The sequence below is a fragment of the Salmo trutta genome, chromosome 5, assembly GCF_901001165.1.
Source record: "Salmo trutta chromosome 5, fSalTru1.1, whole genome shotgun sequence".
NCBI classification, from domain to species: Eukaryota; Metazoa; Chordata; class Actinopteri; order Salmoniformes; family Salmonidae; genus Salmo; species Salmo trutta.
Window position 1 is genome coordinate 64,473,573 of NC_042961.1, and position 21,639 is coordinate 64,495,211.

Here is a 21,639-nt window from a genome sequence, read left to right on the forward strand (position 1 = left end):
ATATGTCTGCCAGACATGCAGAGATGCGATTCGCCACCTGGTTATCAGAAGGGGGAAAGGAGAAGATTAATTGTGTGTCGTCTGCGTAGCAATGATAGGAGAGACCATGTGAGGATATGACAGAGCCAAGTGACTTGGTGTATAGCGAGAATAGGAGAGGGCCTAGAACTGAGCCCTGGGGACACCAGTGGTGAGAGCACGTGGTGCGGAGACGGATTCTCGCCACGCCACCTGGTAGGAGCGACCTGTCAGTTAGGACGCAATCCAAGAGTGAGCCGCGCCGGAGATGCCCAGCTCGGAGAGGGTGGAGAGGAGGATCTGATGGTTCACAGTATCAAAGGCAGCAGATAGGTCTAGAAGGATGAGAGCAGAGGAGAGAGAGTTAGCTTTAGCAGTGCGGAGAGCGTAATGTACAGACAAGGGTATGGTAAGATGTGACTACAGTGGAGGTAAGCCTAGGCATTGAATGACGATGAGAGAGGTTTTGTCTCTAGAGACACCATTTAAACCAGGTGAGGTCAACGCATGTGTGGGGGGTGGAACATAAAGGCTAGCTAAGGCATATTGAGCAGAGCTGGAGCCTCTACAGTGAAATAAGGCAAAAATGACTAACCAAAACAGCAATAGACAAGGCATATTGACATTAGGGAGAGGCATGTGTAGCCGAGAGATCATATGGTCCAGTGAGCAGCTAGGCGAGCTGGAGGCACGGAGATTGAGACAGCTAGCAGGCCGGGGCTAGCAGCAGGCTAGCAGATCGGCCACGGGGGGACATCACAACAAGAGTCTGTTGAAACCCCCCTCAGACGGTTATGTCGGTAAACCAGTCGTGATGGATCTGCGGGGCTCCATGTCGGCAGCAAAGGGTCCAGGCCAACTGGCAGAAGAGGTAATTGAAGCCCAGCGATTGCTTGATGGAATCTCTTCAGCCAGCAGGGAGATGGGCTTAGTTTGAGGCTAGCTTCAGGCTAACTACTAGCTAGTAGCTATTGAGCTGGCTAGCTTCAGGCTAACTACTAGCTAGTAGCTAGTGAGCTGACTAGCTTCAGAAGGGGGTTCCGGTTCAAAAGTGTAAAAATAGCAGATCCAAACCACATTGGGTGAGGTGGGTTGCAGGAGAGTATGTTCAGTCCGTAGATGGAAAATGAGATTAAAAAAATAATACAAATATATACGAAGAAAAATGATATATACAACGGGACAAGACAACCAAAACAGACATCCCCAATGCTACGCCATCTTGGATGCAGCTCTGTCACTCTCTTCTGTGTCTCTCTCTCTTTTCTATGTGTCTCCCTCTCTCTTCTATGTGTCTCTCTCTCTCTTCTATGTGTCTTTCTCTCTCTCTCTCATACACACACACACACACACACACACACACACACACACACACACACACACACACACACACACACACACACACACACACACACACACACACACACACACACACATTCACCTTTCACACCTTTCAGTCCTTCTCAAGAGGAAGTATAGATGGGTAGAGAGGAAAGGTGGGTGGGGGGATGGACAGACTACAAGTCACTAAAGTTTAGATACAGTTAGTGATCGACACGTTGAGATGGAACGCACCTGTATTCTACTCTGTGAGTTGAATATTATCTAAATGGTTTAATGTCTAGATATATGTTAATATCTATATAGTTTAATATCTGTATAGTTTAAAATCTACATAGTTTAATATCTATATAGTTTAATATCTGTATAGTTTAATATATATATATATAGTTTAATATCTATATGGTTAAATATCTATATAGTCTATTATCTATATGGTTTAATATCTATATAGTCTATTATCTAAATGGTTTAATATCTGTATAGTTTAATATCTATATAGTTTAATATTTATGTGGGTTAATATCAACAGTTTAATATCTATATAGTTTAAATCTATATTGTTTAATATCTATATGGTTTAATATCCATGTGGTTTAATATCTATATAGTTTAATATCTATATAGTTTAATATATATATATAGATTAATATCAATATGGTTTAATATCTATATAGTTTAATATCTATGGCGTTTAATATATATATAATGTTTAATATCTATAACATTTAATATCTGTATAGTTTAATATATATAACGTTTAATATCTGTATAGTTTAATATCAATATAGTTTAATATTATTGGCAACGTAGGTCACGGAGTTAACATAAATTATTCCGGAGTTAGCCAGCTGAAGAGTTCCATCAGACACTCCTGGGCTATTCCGGAGCTAGCCAGCTGAAGAGTTTCATCAGCCACTCCTGGGCTATTCCGAGCTAGCCAGCTGAAGAGTTCCATCAGCCTCTCCTGGGCTACAATCACCTATCCGGACCCGTTTTACTGCCGATGCGGAGCCCCATCGGGCCTTCACGACTGGTCCACCGACGTTATCTGCCCGAGGGAGTTATCCAACTGGCCCCTCCGTCGCGACGTAAGCCGAATGCCCATCTGCGGCCCCCTAATCGTTAGCTGTCTTATCGGCTGCTATCTGAATAGGTCTATCGGACAATTTTCTTGAGCCATTATAACTAACTATTTTGCCAATTGGACTGGTCCCCCCTACCACACGGAACCCCACTAATCTACAGACAGAATCGCACGAGGTGGCTAAAAACAGACCTCCCTCCATCTTCTACCAGCTTGCTACCTATGGCTAGGCTATCTCTCACTGGACCCTTTGATCACTTGGCTAAGCATGCCTCTCCTTAATGTCAATATGCCTTGTCCATTGCTGTTCTGGTTAGTGTTTATTGGCTTATTTCACTGGAGAGCCTCTAGCCCTGCTCATTATACCTTATCCAACCTCTCAGTTCCTCCACCCACACTTGCTATGACATCTTCTGGTTTCAATGATGTTTCTAGAGACAATATATCTCTCTCATCATCACCTCTCTCATCAAATGCCTAGGTTTACCTCCACTGTACTCACATCCTACCATACCTTTGTCTGTACATTATACCATGAAGCTATTTTATCGCCCCCAGAAACCTGCTCCTTTTTCTCTCTATTCCGGACATCACAGACGACCAATTCTTATAGCTTTTAGCCGTACACTTATCCTCATCCTTCTCTGTTTCTCTGGTGATGTAGAGGTGAATCCAGGCCCTGCAGTGCCTAGCTCCACTCCTACTCCCCAGGCGCTCTCTTTTGATGACTTCTGTAACCGTAATAGCCTTGGTTTCATGCATGTTAACATTAGAAGCCTCCTCCCTAAGTTTGTTTTATTCACTGCTTTAGCACACTCTGCCAACCCGGATGTCCGAGCCGTGTCTGAATCCTGGCTTAGGAAGTCCACCAAAAACTCTGAAATCTTCATCCCTAACTACAACGTTTTCAGACAAGATAGAACGGCCAAAGAGGGTGGTGTTGCAATCTACTGCAGAGATAGCCTGCAGAGTTCTGTCCTACTATCCAGGTCTGTACCCAAACAATTTGAACTTCTAGTTTTAGAAATCCATCTCTCTAAAAACAAGTCTCTCACCGTTGTCGCCTGCTATAGACCCCCCTCGGCCCCCAGCTGTGCTCTGGACACCATATGTGAACTGATTGCCCCCCATCTATCTTCAGAGCTCGTGCTACTAGGTGACCTAAACCGGGACATGCTTATCTCTCCAGCCATCCTACAACCAAGCTTGACGCCCTCAATCTCACACAAATTATTAATGAACCCACCAGGTACCACCCCAAAGCCGTAAACACTGGCACCCTCATAGATATCATCCTAACCAATTTGCCCTCTAAATACACCTCTGCTGTTTTCAACCAAGATCTCAGCGATCACTGCCTCATTGCCTGCATCCGTAATGGGTCTGCGGTAAAACGATCTCCACTCATCACTGTCAAACGCTCCCTGAAACATTTCAGCGAACAGGCCTTTCTAATCGACATGGCCCTGGTATCCTGGAAGGATATTGACCTCATCCCGTCAGTAGAGGATGCCTGGTTATTTTTAAAACATGCCTTCCTTGCCATCTTAAATAAGCATGCCCCATTCAAGAAATGTAGAACTAGGAACAGATATAGCCCTTGGTTCTCCCCAGACCTGACTGCACTTAACCAACACAAAAAACATCCTATGGCGTTCTGCGTTAGCATCAAACAGCCCCCGTGATATGCAACTTTTCAGGGAAGTTAGAAACCAATATACACAGGCAGTTATATGGTTTAAAATCTGTATAGTTTAATATCTATATGGTTTAATATCTATATGGTTTAATATCTATATGGATTAATATCTATATGGATTAATATCTATATAGTTTAATATATGTATGGTTTAATATCTATATAGTTTAATATCTATATAGTTTAATATATATGTAGTTTAATATCTGTATATTTTAATATCTATGTAGTTTAATATCTGTATGGTTTCATATCTATATGGTTTAATATCAATATGGTTTAATATCTGTATGGTTTAGTATCTGTATGGTTTAATATCTGTATGGTTTAATATCTATATAGTTTAATATATATAACGTTTAATATCTGTATAGATTAAATTCTATATAGTTTAATATCTATATAGTTTAATATCCATATAGTTTAATATCTGTATAGTTTAATATCAGTATGGTTTAATATCTGTATAGTTTAATATCTGTATAGTTTAATATCTGTATGGTTTAATATCTATATGGTTTAATATCTGTATAGTTTAATATCTGTATAGTTTAATATCTGTATGGTTTAATATCTATGGTTTATATCTATATAGTTTAATATCTATGTGGTTTAGTATCTACATGGTTTAATATCTATATGGTTTAAGATCTATTTGGTTTAATATCTGTATAGTTTAATATCTATATAGTTTCATATCTATATGGTTTACAGTTCTAGCCTTCCCTGTGGCTCAGTTGGTAGAGCATGGTGTTTGCAACGCCAGCATGGTGTGTGCAACGCCAGGGTTGTGGGTTTGATTACCACGGGGGGCCAGTACAAAAATAAAATTAAAATAAAAAAAATAAATGCATGAAATGAAAATGTATGAAATGTATGCATTCACTACTGTAAGTCGCTCTGGATAAGAGCGTCTGATAAATGACTAAAATGTAATGTAAAATGTTCTTGTTAATCGCTTTGGCAAATGTTTTTCAACCCTGGAACTGTTTAGAGGTTTTTTCAATGTTTGTTATGTACAAATGTCAGTTTTGTTCTACTTTTTTGTTGAGACTGACTGCACTATATAAGAATGTCAGTTTTGTCTAGCTGAATGCTATTGTGTATCACACTGAGCTTTTTAGATACCGATTTCAACATTAGGTAAAAGTTCACTGAGAAAGTCAAAACTGTACAATACTGTAGTACTCAGAAAAATTGACATTTGCATGTCCATTTTTACATATTTCTTACATGTAAAGTCATATTCTAATGATGGCGCCGACAGAGATGGTTGCCTCGCTTCGCGTTCTTAGGAAACTATGCAGTACTTTGTTTTTTTATGTATTATTTCCTACATTTTTACCCCAGGAAATGTTAAGTGTTATTACATACAGCCGGGAAGAACTATTGGATATAAGAGCAACGTCAACTTACCAAAATTACGACCAGGAATACGACTTTCCTGAAGCGGATCCTCTGTTTGGACCACCACCGAGGACAATGGATCGGATCCTAGTAGGCGACCCAAAACAACGGTGCCACAGAAGGGGCAGACGGAGTGGTCTTCTGGTCAGGCTCCGTAGACGGGCACAATGCTCACGGCTCCCGAGTATACTACTAGCCAATGTCCAGTCTCTTGACAACAAGGTAGACGAAATTCGAGCAAGGGTCTTCCAGAGATACATCAGAGATTGTAACATTCTCTGTTTCACGGGAACATGGCTAACTTGGGATACGTTATCAGAGTCGGTACAGCCACCCGGTTTCTTCACGCATCGCGGCAACAGAAACAAACATCTCTCTGGTAAGAAGAAGGGCGGGGGTATATGCCTTATGATTAACTAGTCGTGGTGTGATCATAACATACAGGAACTCAAGTCCTTTTGTTCACCTGACCTAGAATTCCTTACAATCAAATGCAGACCGCATTATCTATCAAGAGAATTCTCTTCGATCATAATCACAGCCATGTATATTCCCCCCCAAGCAGACACCTCAACGGCCCTGAAAGATCTTCATTGGACTCTATGTAAACTGGAAACCACATATCCTGAGGCTGCATTTATTGGGGATTTTAACAAGGCTAATCTGAAAACAAGGCTCCCTAAATTTTAACGACATACCAAATGCGCGACCTGGGCTGGCAAAATTCTGGATCATTGCTACTCTAACTTTGCTACTCTAACTTCCGCGATGCATACAAAGCCCTCCCTCGCCCTCCTTTTGGCAAATCTGACCACAACTCCATTTTGTTGCTCCCAGTCTATAGACAGAAACTTTAACAAGAAACGCCCGTGCTCAAGTCTGTTCAACACTGGGCCGACCAATCGGATTCCACGCTTCAAGATTGCTTCGATAACGTGGACTGGGATATGTTCCGGATAGCATCGGACAACAACATTGATGTATACGCTGATTCAGTGAGCAAGTTTTTTAGCAAGTGCATCGGTGATGTTGTACCCGCTGTGACTATTAAATCCTTCCCCAACCAGAAAGCTTGGATTGATGGCAGCATTCGCGTAAAACTGAAAAGCGCGAACCACTGCTTTTAATCATGGCAAGGCGACCGGAAACATGACCGAATGCAAACAGTGTAGCTATTCCCTCCGCAAGGCAATCAAACAAGCTAAGCGTCAGTATAGAGACAAAGTAGAGTCGCAATTCAATGGCTCAGACACAAGACGTATGTGGCAGGGTCTACAGTCAATCACTGCTACCAAAACCTCAAAACCTGGTGAGGGTAGGAAACAACATCTCCACCCCGCTGATCCTTAACACTGGGGCCTCACAAGGGTGCGTTCTCAGCCCTCTCCTGTACTCCCTGTTCACCCATGACTGCGTGGCCATGCACGCTTTCAACTCAATCATCAAGTTTGCAGACAATATTACAGTGGTAGGCTTAATTACCAACAACGACGAGACAGCCTACAGGGAGGAGGTGAGGGCCCTCGGAGAGTGGTGTCAGGAAAATAACCTCACACTCAAAGTCAACAAAACAAAGGAGATGATCGTGTACTTCAGGAAACAGCAGAGGGAGCACCCCCCTATCCACATCAACGGAACAGTAGTGGAGAAGGTGGAAAGTTTTAAGTTCCTCGGTGTACACATCATTGACAAACTGAAATGGTCCACCCCACAGACAGCGTGGTGAAGAAGGCGCAACATCGCCTCTTCAACCTCAAGAGGCTGAAGAAATTTGGCTTGTCACCAAAAACACTCAAACTTTTACAGATGCACAATCGAGAGCATCCTGTCGGGCTGTATCACCGCCTGGTACGACAACTGCTCCGCCCACAACCATAAGGCTCTCCAGAGGATAGTGAGGTCTGCACAACACATCACCCGGGGCAAACTACCTGCCCTCCAGGACACCTACACCACCCGAATACACAGGAATGCCAAAAAGATCAAGGACAACAACCACCCGAGCCACTGTCTGTTCACCCCACTATCATCCAGAAGGCGAGGTCAGTACAGGTGAATCAAAGCTGGGACCAAGAGACTGAAAAACAGCTTCCATCTCAAGGCCATCAGACTGTTAAACAGCAATCACTAGCATTGAGTAGCTGCAACCAACATATTGACTCAAATCTCTAGCCACTTTAATAATAAAAAATTGGATGTAATAAATGTATCACAAGTCACTTTAAACAATGCCACTTTATATAATGCTTTCATACCCTACATTACTCATCTCATATGTATATACTGTACTCTATACCATCTACTGCATCTTGATGTAATGTATCACTAGCCACTTTAAACGATGCCAATTTATATAATGTTTACATACCCCACATTACTCATCTCATATGTATATACTGTACTCTATACCATCTACTACATCTTGCCTATGCCGTTCAGCCATTGCTCATCCATATATTTATATGTACATATTCTTAATCATCCCTTTACATTTGTGTGTATAAGGTAGTTGTGAAATTGTTAGATTACTTGTTAGATATTACTGCACGGTCAGAACTAGAAGCACAAGCATTTCGCTACACTTGCATTAACATCTGCTAACCATGTGTATGTGACCAATCAAATTTTGATTTGCTATATAGTGAACTGTCACAGAATATGTCATACTCTTCGGCGAATATGTCGTATGGGAGAGAGAAGGACCAAGGCGCAGCGGGATTGTGGACACTCATGTTTATTACTGACAAAACATGTAAGGCATCCACTTGAAAAAAAACACTAGACAGTACTCACGACATGGACAGTCTTGCAGGCTATACAAAACGCAGTGCAAAATCAATTCCCCACAACCCCAAAGACAAACACACACACCTATATAGGACTTCCAATCAAAGGCAACTATACACACCTGCCTTCAATTGGAAGTCCCAATCACCAACACAACATTAAACAAACACCAACCACCTGCCACATCCTGACCAAGACTAAGCAATCGCCCTCTGCTGGTCAGGGCGTGACAGTACCCCGCCCTCAAGGTGCAGACTCCGGGATGCACCTAAAAAAGAAAAACACAAGAAAATCCCCAATACCCCAACAAAACCAACAAACAATAACCCCTAAACAAAAAGGGAGGGAAGGGAGGGTGGCTGCCGTCACCGACGGCACTGTGCTACACCCTCCCTCCCCAACCCACCTATCCTGGAGGTGTCTCAGGTGCAGGACGTGGACCTCGTTCCACCTTTGGCGTCGCCCACTTTGGTGGCGCCACTCGGGCTGACCCTGGCAGACGGACCACTCGGGCTGGGCCGGAGGACAGGAGGGCCCCTCGGGCTGGGCCGGAGGACAGGAGGGCCCCTCGGGCTGGGCCGGAGGACAGTCGGGCCCCTCGGGCTGGGCCGGAGGACAGTCGGGCCACTCTGGCAGTTCCGGGCAGTCGGGCCACTTTGGCAGTTCCGGGCAGTCGGGCCACTCTGGCAGTTCCGGGCAGTCGGGCCACTCTGGCAGTTCCGGGCAGTCGGGCCACTCTGGCAGTTCCGGGCAGTCGGGCCACTCTGGCAGTTCCGGGCAGTCGGGCCACTCTGGCAGTTCCGGGCAGTCGGGTCACTCTGGCAGTTCCGGGCAGTCGGGCCGCTCTGGCGGCTCCTGACTAGTGGGCGGCTCTGGCGGCTCCTGACTGGCGGGCGGCTCTGGCGACTCCTGACTGGCGGGCGGCTCTGGCGACTCCTGAGTGGCGGGCGGCTCTGGCGACTCCTGACTGGCGGGCGGCTCTGGCGACTCCTGACTGGCGGGCGGCTCTGGCGACGTACGACTGGCGGGCGGCTCTGGCGACGTACGACTGGCGGGCGGCTCTGGCGACTGTTGACTGGCGGGCGGCTCTGGCGACTGTTGACTGGCGGGCGGCTCTGGCGACTGTTGACTGGCGGGCGGCTCTGGCGACTGTTGACTGGCGGGCGGCTCTGGCGACTGTTGACTGGCGGGCGGCTCTGGTGACTGTTGACTGGCGGGCGGCTCTGGCGACTGTTGACTGGCGGGCAGCTCTGGCGACTGTTGACTGGCGGGCAGCTCTGGTGACTGTTGACTGGCGGGCAGCTCTGGTGACTGTTGACTGGCGGGCAGCTCTGGCCCCGTCAAACAGCCCTTGTGCCCCCCCCTAAAAAAATCTTGGGGGTGCCTCTCGGTCTCCCTTACCCATCGTGTTCCCCAGTCCTCGCCAGACTTCTTCCGCTGCTTGGTCCTGGTTTTGTGGGGAATTCTTTCACAGAATATGTCGTACTCTTCGGCGAATATGTCGTATGGGAGAGAGAAGGACCAAGGCGCAGCGGGATTGTGGACACTCATGTTTATTACTGACAAAACATGTAAGGCATCCACTTGAAGAAAAAAAACACTAGACAGTACTCACGACATGGACAGTCTTGCAGGCTATACAAAACGCAGTGCAAAATCAATTCCCCACAACCCCAAAGACAAACACACACACCTATATAGGACTTCCAATCAAAGGCAACTATACACACCTGCCTTCAATTGGAAGTCCCAATCACCAACACAACATTAAACAAACACCAACCACCTGCCACATCCTGACCAAGACTAAGCAATACGCCCTCTGCTGGTCAGGACGTGACATGAACAGAACATTTGCCACAAAATGACATCCATGCAAAAAAACTAAACAAAACAAAAAACAATGAAAAAACATGCGGTAGTTCAGTTAAAAAAACAGTAAAAAACAATAAATTGTACCTCACACTACAAGTTCCCATCTTTCTCCCTTGTGATCTCCTTGCCTGGCGCAACCTGATCTCCTGTGATGTCATCACAAGCAGCATTCACCTAATCTTGAGCCCGATAGTCATATACTTTCCACCTGCTGAAAAAAACTCTTCTATCAGATTCAGGAAAGGGGAGGATGGTGGAAGGAACTCCATTGTTATCCTTTCATGGGCAGCAAACCATTCCCTAACAATGTTCGTTCCGTGGAAGCTGACATTATCCCACACAATCACAAAATTTTTAGGAAGGCCAGGAGAGGTTGGGTGTTATAGGGACCAATGTGTGGAATATGTGTGTTCACACCATTCTCAGATATCGCAGCACACATTGTAATATTTCCCCCACGTTGGCCTGGTGTGCCAATTGTGGCTCGGTGTCCAATGAGATTGCGGCCACGTCTCCTGCCTTTGGCCAGATTGAAACCAGCCTCGTCCACAAAAACAAGAATGTGGGTCATTTCATGTCCTTCCAGCTCCATTATTCTCTATATAGTAACACAGAAACAGAATATAAAGTTCGTTTTACAGCCTATTCTAGAATCAGACAGTTTAGTAAACTAGAAATGTTTTCTGTTCTTATGGGTATCTACAACTTCAGGAAGTATATACAGGCATCATTGAAGTACAGTAAAACTCACTGTACAATATACCATGTTCACACCAATGGTTTACCTGGACATACTGGTAACACAGCTCCTACCTGGACTTACTGGTACAAAAGCTCCTACCTGGAAATACTGGTACCACAGCTCCTACCTGGACATACTGGTACCGCAGCTCCTACCAAGACATACTGGTACCGCAGCTCCTACCTGGATATACTGGTACCGCAGCTCCTAGCTGGACAAACTGGTACCGCAGCTCCTACCTGGACATACTGGTATGGCAGCTTCTACCTGGACATCCTGGTAGCACAGCTCCTACCAGGACATACTGGTACAAAAGCTCCTACCTGGAAATACTGGTACCACAGCTCCTACCTGGACATACTGGTACCGCAGCTCCTACCTGGACATACTGGTACCACAGCTCCTACCTGGACATACTGGTACCGCAGCTACTACCTGGATATACTGGTACCACAGCTCCTACCTGGACATACTGGTACCGCAGCTCCTACCAAGACATACTGGTACCGCGGCTCCTACCTGGATAGACTGGTACCGCAGCTCCTACCTGGACATACTGGTACCGCAGCTGCTACCTGGACCTACTGGTACCGCAGCTCCTACCTGGACATACTGGTACCGCAGCTCCTACCTGGACGTACTGGTACCACAGATCCTACCTGGACATACTGGTACCACAGCTCCTACCTGGACTTACTGGTACAACAGCTCCTACCTGGAAATACTGGTACCACAGCTCCTACCTGGACATACTGGTACCGCAGCTCCTACCAAGACATACTGGTACCGTAGCTTCTACCTGGATATACTGGTACCGCAGCTCCTACCTGGACATACTGGTACCGCAGCTTCTACCTGGACATACTGGTACCAGAGCTCCTACCTGGACTTACTGGTACAACAGCTGCTACCTGGAAATACTGGTACCACAGCTCCTACCTGGACATACTGGTAGCACAGCTCCTACCAAGACATACTGGTACCGCAGCTCCTACCTGGATATACTGGTACCGCAGCTCCTACCTGGACATACTGGTACCGCATCTCCTACCTGGACATACTGGTACCGCAGCTCCTACCTGGACATACTGGTACCGCAGCTCCTACCTGGACGTACTGGTACCACAGATCCTACCTGGACATACTGGTACCACAGCTCCTACCTGGACATACTGGTACCACAGCTACTACCTGGACATCCTGGTAGCACAGCTCCTACCAGGACATACTGGTACAAAAGCTCCTACCTGGAAATACTGGTACCACAGCTCCTACCTGGACATACTGGTACCGCAGCTCCTACCTGGACATACTGGTACCACAGCTACTACCTGGACATACTGGTACCGCAGCTCCTACCTGGATATACTGGTACCGTAGCTCCTACCTGGACGTACTGGTACCACAGATCCTACCTGGACATACTGGTACCACAGGTCCTACCTGGACATCCTGGTAGCACAGCTCCTACCAGGACATACTGGTACTGCAGCTCCTACCAGGACATACTGGTACCACAGCTCCTACCTGGACATCCTGGTACCACAGCTCCTACCAGGACATCCTGGTACGGCAGCTCCTTCCAGGACATACTGGTACCACAGCTCCTACCTGGACATCCTGGTACCACAGCTCCTACCAGGACATCCTGGTACCACAGCTCCTCCACTCTGTCACTATTCCTCTCAAATGGCACCTTGTACATTGTTTAACAGTCATTTGATTCTTTTTTTTCAACACCATGTCTATGGTGGAAATGCTGACAGAATTTATATTTGTGAAGATGTTGTTGTCATTTATGATTGCACTTTGGATCTCTTAGTCTGATGGAATTGTTGGATATGACCATGTTGTTGGCTGGATATGACCATGTTGTTGGCTGGATATGACCCTGTTGTTGGCTGGCTATGACCATGTTGTTGGCTGGATATGACCATGTTGTTGTTGGATATGACCATGTTGTTGGCTATGACCATGTTGTTGGCTGGCTATGACCATGTTGCTGGCTGGATATGACCATGTTGTTGGCTGGATATGACCATGTTGTTGGCTGGATATGACCATGTTGTTGGCTATGACCATGTTGCTGGCTGGATATGACCATGTTGTTGGCTGGATATGACCATGTTGTTGGCTGGATATGACCATGTTGTTGGCTGGATATGACCATGTTGTTGGATATGACCATGTTGTTGGCTATGACCATGTTGTTGGCTGGCTATGACCATGTTGTTGGCTGGCTATGACCATGTTGTTGGCTGGCTATGACCATGTTGTTGGCTGGATATTACCCTGTTGTTGGCTGGCTATGACCATGTTGTTGGCTGGATATGACCATGTTGTTGGCTGGATATGACCATGTTGTTGGCTGGATATGACCATGCTGTTGGCTATGACCATGTTGTTGGCTGGCTATGACCAATCAACCAATCAAATGTTTTTATAGCCCTTCTTACATCTGTTGGCTTTTCATAGCCAATCATTCAGAGTATCCCTCCCACTCCTGCTGTCTCTAGAGAGTTGAAAAACGCAGGTCTGGGACAGGTAGCACGTCCGGTAAACAGGTCAGGGTTCCATAGCCGCAGGCAGAACAGTTGAAACTGGTGCAGCAGCAGGGCCAGGTGGACTGGGGACTGCAAGGAGTCATCAGACCAGAGTCCTGAGGCATGGACTTAGGGCTCAGGTCCTCCGAGAGAGAGAAAGAGAGAAAGAGAGAGAAAACAGAGAAAGAGAATTAGAGAGAGCATACTTAAATTCACACAGGACACCGGATAAGACAGGAGAAATACTCCAGATATAACAGACTGACCCTAGCCCCCAACAAATAAACTACTGCAGAATAAATACTGGAGGCTGAGACAGGAGGGGTTGGGAGACACTGTGGCCCCGTCCGACAATACCCACGGACAGGGCCAAACAGGCAGGATATAACCCCACCCACTTTGCCAAGCACAGCCCCCACACCACTAGAGGGATATCTTCAAACACAAACTTACCATCCTGAGACAAGGCCGAGTATAGCCCACAAAGACCTCCGAATGACATCACCAAGAGGTAAAATATATAGTGAAAACAATAGTGGTCCTAAAACGGAGCCTGGTGAAACACCGAAATTTACAGTTGATTTGTCAGAGGACAAACCATCCACAAAGACAAACTGATATCTTTCCGACAGATAAGATCTAATCCAGGCCAGAACTTGTCTCTGTAGACCAATTTGGGTTCCAATCTCTCCAAAAGAATGTGGTGATCAATGGTATCAAAAGCAGCACCAAGGTCTAGGAGCACGAGGACAGATGCAGAGCCTCTTGGTCTGACGCCATTAAAAGGTAATTTACCACCTTCACAAGTCCAGTCTCAGTGCTCTGATGGGGTCTAAAACCAGACTGAAGCATTTCGTTTACATTGTTTATCTTCAGGAAGGCAGTGAGTTGCTGCGCAACAGCTTTTTCAACAATTTTCGAGAGGAATGGAAGATTCGATATAGGCCGATAGTTTTTTTATATTTTCTGGTTCAAGGTTTTTCAAGAGTGGCTTTATTACTGCCACTTTTGGTGAGTTTGGTACACATCCGGTGGATAGAGAGCCGTTTATTATGTTCAACATAGGAGGGCCAAGCACAGGAAGCAGCTCTTTCAGTAGTTTAGTTGGAATAGGGTCCAGTATGCAGCTTGAAGTTTAGAGGCCATGATTATTTTCATCATTGTTTCAAGAGATATAGTACTAAAACACTTGAGTGTCTCCCTTGATCCTAGGTCCTGGCAGAGTTGTGCAGATTCAGGACAACGGAGCTTTGGAGGAATACGCAGATTTGAAGAGGAGTCCATAATTTGCTTTCTAATGATCATGATCTTTTCCTCAAAGTTCATGAATTTATTACTGCTGAAGTGAAAGCCATCCTCTCTTGGGGAATGCTGCTTTTTAGTTAGCTTTGCGACAGGATCAAAAAGAAATTTCGGATTCTTCTTATTTTCCTCAATTAAGATGGAAAAATAGGATGATCAAACAGCAGTGAGGGCTCTTCGATACTGCACGGTACTGTCTTTCCAAGCTAGTCGGAAGATTTCCAGTTTGGTGTGGCGCCATTTCCGTTCCAATTTTCTGGAAGCTTGCTTCAGAGCTCGGGTATTTTCTGTATACCAGGGAGCTAGTTTCTTATGAAAAATGTTTTTAGTTTTTAGTGGTGTGACTGCATCTAGGGTATTGCGCAAGGTTAAATTGAGTTCCTCAGTTAGGTGGTTACTGATTTTTGTACTCTGACGTCCATGGGTAGGCGGAGGGAGTCTGGAAGGGCATCAAGGGCATCTGCTTAAACAACTTCTTATGGGTACCTGGGATGGTAGCGTCCCACCTGGCCAACATCCAGTGAATTTGCAAAGCGCGAAATTCAAAAATACTCAAGTCAAATATTTAACATTCTTGGAAATATATGTGTTATACATCAAAATAAAGCTTAACTTCTTGTTAATCCAGCCGCTGTGTCAGACTTCAAAAAGGCGAAAGCATACCATGCGATTATCTGAGGACAGCGCCCAGCACACAAAACATTACATATAGTTACCAGCCAAGTAGACTAGTCACAAAAGTCAGAAACAGCAATAAAATGTATCACTTACCTTTGATGATCTTCGTATGGTTGCACTCACAAGACTCCCAGTGTCACGACTTCCACCGAAGGTGGCTCCTCTCCCTGTTCGGGCGGTGATCGGCGATCGTCGTCGCCGGCCTACTAGTTGCCACCGATCCATTTTTCCTTTTCGTTTGTGTCTGTCTGTTTTGTTTTGTTTACACCTGTATCCTATTAGTAATTTTGTGGGTTTATTAACCCCCGCTCCTGCTATTCTTTGTGCGGGATTATTTTGCTGTTGTTGCTACGGTAGAGGTGCGTGTTTGCGCCGCAGGTTTTTTTTCCCCTCACGGTCGTATATTACCGTTGTAGTTGTTTTTGGAGTAGAGGTTTCTCCTCCGAGTGTGCCATTTATTTTCCTGTGTGTGGCGACTTCGGTGGGTGTGTTTCCCCACCTGTGGTTGTCGTGTTTGCGACGTTAAATAAACTATTGTGCTACTCAGAATTCATTGCTCTCCTGCTCCTGACTCCTGAACCTACCTCTTCTTAGGAGGAATATAACACCCAGTTACACAATAAATGTTTGTTTTGTTCGATAAAGACCCTCTTTATATCCAAAAACCTCTGTTTTGTTGGCGTGTTTTGTTCAGTAATCCAATGGCTCAAAGGCAGTCACAACAGGCAGACGAAAAATCCCAAAAGTATCAGTAAAGTTCATAGAAACATGTCAAACAATGTTTATAATCAATCCTCAGGTTGTTTTTAGTCATAATAATCAATAATACTTCAACCGGACAATAGCTTCGTCAATATAAATATAAGAATATAAGAAAAACAAGAAAGGCGCCCTCTTGGTCGCGCTCAGTAAACAGGTCTGGGGACTTTCCACTATCCACTTACTTAAAGTGGTCTTACTCCCTCATTTTTCAGAATACAAGCCTGAAACAATTTCTAAAGACTGTTGACATCTTGTGGAAGCCATAGGAAGTGCAATTTGAGTCCTAAGTCAATGGATACTGTAATGGCATTCAATAGAAAACTACAAACATAAAAAAATCCCACTTCCTGGATGGATTTTTCTCAGGTTTCCGCCTGCCATATCAGTTCTGTTATACTCACAGACATTATTTTAACAGTTTTGGAAACGTTAGAGTGTTTTCTATCCAAATCTACTAATCTACTAATTATATACATATCCTAGCTTCTGGGCCTGAGTAACAGGCAGTTTACTTTGGGCACGCTTTTCATTCGGAGGTGAAAATAGTGCCCCCTACCCTAGTGAGGTTAATGGGGAGAACCGGTTGAAAGTTTCTGTCGGCTGAATGAGCGACACCGGTTGAGCATTCCAGCAGCCTTTCCCTCCAGAAGCCATGAGAAAATTGTCCGGCTGCGGGGACCGTGCGAGGGGATTTATACTAACGTTACTATCTGTACTTACTGGTGGCGCAGATGCTGTTTCATCCTTTCCTACACTGAAATTACCCTTGCCTAACGATTGCGTCTGAAGCTGGGCTTGCAGCACAGCTATCCTTGCCGTAAGGCGATTGTTCTCCTGTATATTATGAGAACAGCGACTGTAATTAGAAGGCACCATGTTAATGTTACTACTTAGCTTCGGCTGGTGGAGGTCCTGACGAACCACGTCCAGATAAAGCGTCCGGAGTGAAACATTTTAATGAAAAAAATTGAGCGATGAAAAAAAAAATATATATAAACAGTAATTAAAAAGTAAAAACCGTTGGCAGGTGGCAAAGTAAGGTTAGCAAAAAAACCAACAGCAGCACGTAAACAAGTCTGCAAGTTATGAATGGAAATGACAAAAAAGACCCCTCTCTATTTAGGAGACAGTAACAGGACCATGTTGTTGGCTGGCAACGACCATGTTGTTGGCTATGACCATGTTGTTGGCTATGACCATGTTGTTGGCTGGCAACGACCATGTTGTTGGCTGGCAACGACCATGTTGTTGGCTACGACCATGTTGTTGGATGTGACCATGTTGTTGGTTGGCTATGACCATGTTGTTGGCTATGACCATGTTGTTGGTCATGACCATGTTGTTGGCTATGACCATGTTGGCTGGCTATGACCATGTTGTTGGTTATGACCATGTTGGCTGGATATGCCCATGTTGTTGGTTATGACCATGTTGTTGGTTATGACCATGTTGGTTGGCTATGACCCTGTTGTTGGCTATGACCATGTTGGCTGGATATGTCCATGTTGGCTGGTTATGACCATGTTGTTGGCTATGACCATGTTGTTGGCTGGCTATGACAATGTTGTTGGTTATGACCATGTTGTTGGTTATGACCATGTTGGCTGGTTATGACCATGTTGTTGGTTATGACCATGTTGTTGGTTATGGCCATGTTGTTGGCTGGCTATGACCATGTTGTTGGCTGGCTATGACCATGTTGGCTGGTCATGACCATGTTGGCTGGTTATGACCATGTTGGCTGGTTATGACCATGTTGTTCGTTATGACCATGTTGGCTGGCTATGACCAAGTTGTTGGCTGGATATGACCCTGTTGTTGGCTATGACCATGCTGGCTGGTTATGACCATGTTGTTGGCTGGTTATGACCATGTTGTTGGCTGGCTTTGACCATGTTCTTGGCTGGTTTTGACCATGTTGTTGGCTGGCTTTGACCATGTTGTTGGCTGGCTTTGACCATGTTGTTGGCTGGCTATGACCATGTTGTTGGCTGGCTATGACCATGTTGTTGGCTGGTTATGACCATGTTGTTGGCTGGCTTTGACCATGTTGTTGGCTGGCTATGACCCTGTTTTTGGCTGGTTATGACCATGTTGAAAATGTCTGGTTCTTTTGGATGGCTGAATGCTGCTGCTCTGTCATTAGCATGAGGTCATTTTGCAGTCCTATATATGACATGAAGAATTCACACATACATCATGTTGCAGATAGTATATTGTATTCAAATTGTGCTCTATATTACATCATACATTTCTTATGGTACATTGTGATTTACAGACTTGCATTTACCTTTACAATAGTTGCTGTATTGTTGTGAATGAAATGCTGTATCAAAAGTAAAGGACGAGTACATATTTCCCTGTTTTCCCCGTACGGAATGTTCGCACAATTGATGACACTGTGGACCTGTTTACATTAGACTGTCCTCTCTGACCAGCCTCTTCCACTGTAAGTCCATAGTTTATGACACTGTGAACCTGTGTACATTAGGCTGTACTCTCTGACCAGCCTCTTCCACTGTAAGTCCATAGTTCATGACATGGTCCACAGTTGTGGCTCTGATTTCATCAGGGACTCTTATTCTTTGCCTTCTAACTCTAATATGTCTTCCCCTTTCACCACCACCACCCCTACCACCACCACCACCACCACCACCACCAATACCACCACCACCCCCACTACTACCACCACCACTACTACCACCACCACTACCACTACAACCACCACCACCATCACCACCACCACCACTACCACCACCACTACCACCACCACCACTACCACCACCACTACCACCACTACTACCACTACCACCACCACTACCATCAATCACGCATTCTGACACTTCTTCTTCTATGATGTCTTCCCTTAACACCACCACCACCTAACACCAGCACCACCACCACCTAACACCACCACCACCACTTATACCACCACCACCACCACCACTAATACCACCACCACCTAACACCACCACCACCACTAATACCACCACCACCACCACCACCACCACCACCACCACTAATACCACCACCACCACCACCACCACTACTAATACCACCACCACCACCACCACCACTACTAATACCACCACCACCACCACCACTACTACTACCACCACCACCACTACCTAACACCACCACCACCACCACCTAATACGACCACCACTAACACCACCACCACCACCACTAATACCACCACCACCACCACCGCCACTACTAATACCACCACCACTACTACCACCACCACCACCTAATACGACCACCACTAATAGCACCACCACCACCACCATCTAACACCACCACCACCACCATCACCTAACACAACCACCACCACCACCACCACCACTGGCTAGGCCACTCCAGAACCTTGAGATGCTTCTTACGGAGCCACTCCTTAATTGCCCTGCCTGTGTGTTTCGGGTTGTTGTCATGCTGGAAGACCCAGCCACGACCCATCTTCAATGCTCTTACTGAGGGAAGGAGGTTGTTGGCCAAGATCTCGCGATACATGGCCTCATCCATCCTCCCCTCAGTACGGTGCAGTCGTCCTGTCCCCTTTGCAGAAAAGCATCCCCAAAGAATGATGTTTCCACCTCCATGCTTCATGGTTGGGATGGTGTTCTTGGGGTTGTACTCATCCTTCTTCTTCCTTCAAACACGGCGAGTGGAGTTTAGACCAAAAAGCTCTATTTTTGTCTCATCAGACCACATGACCTTCTCCCATTCCTCCTCTGGATCATCCAGATGGTAATTGGCAAACTTCAGACGTGCCTGGACATGCGCTGGCTTGAGTAGGGGGACCTTGCGTGCGCTGCAGGATTTTAATCCATGATGGCGTAGTGTGTTAATAATGGTTTTCTTTGAGACTGTGGTCCCAGCTCTCTTCAGGTCATTGACCAGGTCCTGCCATGTAGTTCTGGGCTGATCCCTCACCTTCCTCATGATCATTCATGCCCCACGAGGTGAGATCTTGCATGGAGCCCCAGACCGAGGGTGATTGACAGTCATCTTGAACTTCTTCCATTTTCTAATAATTGCGCCAACAGTTGTTGCCTTCTCACCAAGCTGCTTGCCTATTGTCCTGTAGCCCATTCCAGCCTTGTGCAGGTCTACAATTTTATCCCTGATGTCCTTACACAGCTCTCTGGTCTTGGCCATTGTGGAGAGGTTGGAGTCTGTTTGATTGAGTGTGTGGACAGGTGTCTTTATACAGGTAACGAGTTCAAACAGGTGCAGTTAATACAGGTAATGAGTGGAGAACAGGAGGGCTTCTTAAAGAAAAACTAACAGGTCTGTGAGAGCCGGAATTCTTACTGGTTGGTAGGTGATCAAATACTTATGTCATGCAATAAAATGCAAATTAATTACTTAAAAATCATACAATGTGATTTTCTGGATTTTTGTTTTAGATTCCGTCTCTCACAGTTGAAGTGTACCTATGATAAAAATTACAGACCTCTACATGCTTTGTAAGTAGGAAAACCTGCAAAATCGGCAGTGTATCAAATACTTGTTCTCCCCACTGTATATATATGGTTTAATATATCCTCTAAAAGGGTGGTTCTAGTCAGCTAACATATAGAATTGTTTTAGATGGTCTACCATGGATCATTAAGCAATTTCATTTTTAATTTCAAGATTCCCTGTCTGCGTGATATTTTTAATAAACATGATTTGTTAAAATATTTAATTGGGCCTGTACTACTACTACTACTACTACTACTACTACACCTGTGCATTGAATTACACATTCAGAAATGGCAAAAAATACAGTCAAAAAATGTATCATGAGGAATAAGCTTTTGGAGTGTCTGTCCCATATTTAAGAGACATAAGAAAGCTTAGGAAATATACATTTTAGTATTTTGGACACAGATTTAACCCCTTATTTTTGTTGGCACAAAACTTCCTCCATACTTCCATTCGTTTGTATGGGTTACCTTCAGACGAGTCCCTTGACTTGTGGGGGTCATAGAGTCTCCCCTTTCCATAGCAGGGTCATGTTAATTTGTAGCTGAGAGTCTCCTCTTTCCATAGTGGGGTCATATTAGTTTGTAGCTGAGAATCTCCCTTTTCCATAGTGGGGTCATATTAGTTTGTAGCTGAGAGTCTCCCCTTTCCATAGTGGGGACATATTAGTTTGTAGCTGAGAATCTCCCTTTTCCATAGTGGGGTCATATTAGTTTGTAGCTGAGTCTCCTCTTTCCATAGTGGGGTCATATTAGTTTGTAGCTGAGAGTCTCCTCTTTCCATAGTGGGGTCATATTAGTTTGTAGCTGTCTCCTCTTTCCATAGTGGGGTCATATTAGTTTGTATCTGAGTCTCCCCTTTCCATAGTGGGGTCATATTAGTTTGTAGCTGAGAGTCTCCTCTTTCCATAGTGGGGTCATATTAGTTT